The following is a 3197-nucleotide window of genomic DNA, read 5'->3' on the forward strand; positions in this document are numbered from 1 at the left end:
CAATGGTTCATAGTTTAGCCCACCATTACAAAGTAACAGCCTAAACTATACTCTGTAATTATACTGGTCATAATTGAACTTTTTCTAAATATGCCCCTGAAGCCTCTCTATAGGCACTAGTGAGACCCCCTATTAACTAAGAGTAAGGGCCTTATCTCAATGGCCAACAACTAGAGATATCAAGAAGGCTATTTTCAGATACGGGATAATCATCTACGGTTAATGCCCACTATAGGACATCTTAGTAGAAAGGTCTCCTTATGTTGAGAACAGAAAAATAACTCCTATTTGTTTAACTCTAGTAAATACTTGGGATAGACACTCCTGAACTATGTATACACATAATAACTTTACAGGTTGAAGATTGGTTTGCAAAAAAAATGTTTAATTGCCCCAGAATCGGATGGGAAACCCCTAATAACACTCATTGATTCTGTGGAACCAATTTGTGGCCCTGGCTACCGTTGGATGGATAGGAAGATGCATCTGGGATTTGCATAGTTACAAGGCAGGATTGTCAAAAATATTGACAGACCTGCAAACTTAATCCACCTATGACACCAGTAGTTTAGAAGTTTCACTGGTATGATCACTTAGCATATATCTGTATCCCTTTCCTAGGGTTAGAGGATATCATACAACACATTGAGGACTTAAACAAGACCACAGCTGATCTCTCTCTGTACTGAATGAAGAAGTAAAATTAATGAGGCAAGGCAAGGTGCTCTCCAGAATCAGATAGTATTAGACAGTCTTTCTAACAGCAGCACAGGTGTGTCTGTGTGTCTCTGTGTGTATGTACTTGTGCAACTGTAAAAGCTGAATGTTGTGTGTACATTCCTGATCCTTCTGCTAATATCTCAAAGCTGTTTAAGGTATTAGATGACAGAGTAATGTTATGTCAGATTCTAAAATTCCCTGGACCTTCTCCTTACCCTCTTTGTGGAAAACTATTCCTGGCTCCTCCTGATGGAAACCTTTGAAGATTATATCCATAATTATGTTCCCTTACTGATGGGAACTGTCAGTGTATGCACAATTCACCAAGTAAGAAGAAATTAAGTATCATTAAAGGTCACCCCTGTGGCTTAATGAAAAGAATGAAGCAGGGAAAAAAAAGGCACAAACCAGAAAGCAAAGGCTCTCAATTACAACAGGAATCTTCAAGTCGGTTTTAAAATAATGGAACTTGGATCAGAGGTTTATGCAGGTCTGGGCAGGCTGAGAGCTGAGCGAAGCACCAGGTGAGACAAGAGTGGGCTAGGGAACAGGAGAGCAGGGGGAGGTTGGATCACAGCACTTTCCAGGTGCAGTGCAAATAAGGGTGTCTGTGTTGGGTGTGGGACAAAGGGGGCTGTTCCAGCAGCTGTGCAACATCTAGTTTGGGGCAGAGAAGTGCCCAGAAGATCTGACACTACAGGGCCGAAAAATAAAGAACACTTGGCATATGCAAGTTATTAGTGTCCTTATTAACACAATGTTTACTCAGTCTCCAGGACCAGACTCCTTTTTTATCTAATCCATTCTACACATTCCTGCTCAACAAATCCCTTTAAATCACCACTTGGCACATGACCACTTAGCATATGATATCTCTCAGTTTATAAACTCTTTCTTTAGCTTCCCATTAATTACAATCACTGCCTCTCCAAGTGAGCTAAGAGTGTCCCCTCCACCCCAGGAGCAGGTAGTTCCAAAATAAACAAGGAATGAACAAAGAAATTGTAGAATACAATAACATTTGCATACATTTTTAAGGATAAAATGCTGTCAGTGAAATGTGGAGCTGCCGAAGGTTGGCTGCAACTTTGCCCCCAGGCATTCTGTACTACAAGAGTAAGTTTACTTCCTCCAGAAAATGGGAGGTGGAGGTGGGCACAAGCATAGTAGAAAATCCACACTTCTGAGACTGCGCTTTGAGGACGGTTTTCCAACTGGCCCTCCAAGCCCTCCTTCTGCTTGGCTCCTGACTTGCAAAAATGGGACCAATTTGCTCTTTGCTTTTAACTGCTTCTGTTCTTAGTTCAGCCATTCTGAACTTTTGGACAAAAGTTCACTTCCAGTAGTGAGACCCTGTACCAAAAAAAAAAAAAAAAAAATTCACTTCCAGCTATCACTTTCTCCAGCAAGTTAAGTCCTGTTTGTATGCCTCAGTTTTTTTTTCATCTGGATAACAGAAGGATTCAGTGTATTAAAACAAGTGTAGCACTTAGCAGAATACCTGGCTTGCAGCGTGCCCTCTGTCCGTGTTGTGTATATCCTGTTATACTTCATTTGAGAGAAATGCATTTCTCTTTGCTATAAGGCATTCTGGTCTCACTCCATTCACGAGGCCCGGCCAAGCCCACCAGATCTTTTGCAGGAGTTGTTTGAGAAGTCCCCTACCCTACTCCTCAACTGGCAATTCAGAATCTGCTCAGATGTAAACGGTAAAACATCTGCTTTTGAGTTTATCAGTTTGGTTACGGAAGCCATCAATGTATTGTTAAGGAAAACTAAGACTAGTGAAGTATGGGCCGGTCTCCAATCCTCCAAAGGGAGCTCATGGCTCTGTGGTTGCCGTCGCGGGCACTTCCGTGTCACCTCGAGCAAGGCCGCATTGGCCACTAGGCTGGGGAGGAGGACGAGAGGGCCAGGACGGCTGTACCGCTCTCGCTCCTGAAGTGTGACAATCGCCCATGGTCCAAGTAATCTAGGCTCGCCTCGTGAAGTCTGCCTGCCTCTTCCGTGGTGATAGGCCGCCAAGAACCGGGATCCAGGTCCTAACTAGTAGTTTCAGACCCTGCCATCAGGAGCGGCGGACCGGACTCGCACCTGGGCGCCTCGCGGGCTCAGCGCGTCCGGCCCGCAGCGCTCAGGGCGGAGCCGGCCCGGCCCAGAGCTCGCCCCGCCCCGCCCCGCCCCGCCTCGCAGTAAACTGACCGGGCGCAGCCGGGCGGGGGCTGGCGGGAGAGAGGGGGGGGAGAGGGGGGAAAGCGAGCCGGAGTCTGGCGGGCCGGAGGGAGAAGGAAGGGGCGGAGGCGAGCGCACAGCGCCGCTCGGCCCTCTCGAGGAGCAGCCCGCCCGCCCAGAGCGTCCCGCTCGGCGACACCGGCGTCCCGGCCCGCAGCAGGGCAGCGGCGGGCCTGGGACTCGGCTGCGTGCGCCCCAGGAGGGATGGTGGCGGTGGGGCGCGGGCCAGCGCAGCCCCTGCCTCC

The sequence above is a fragment of the Octodon degus genome, unplaced genomic scaffold (assembly GCF_000260255.1).
Source record: "Octodon degus isolate 3935 unplaced genomic scaffold, OctDeg1.0 scaffold00147, whole genome shotgun sequence".
Classification (NCBI taxonomy): Eukaryota; Metazoa; Chordata; class Mammalia; order Rodentia; family Octodontidae; genus Octodon; species Octodon degus.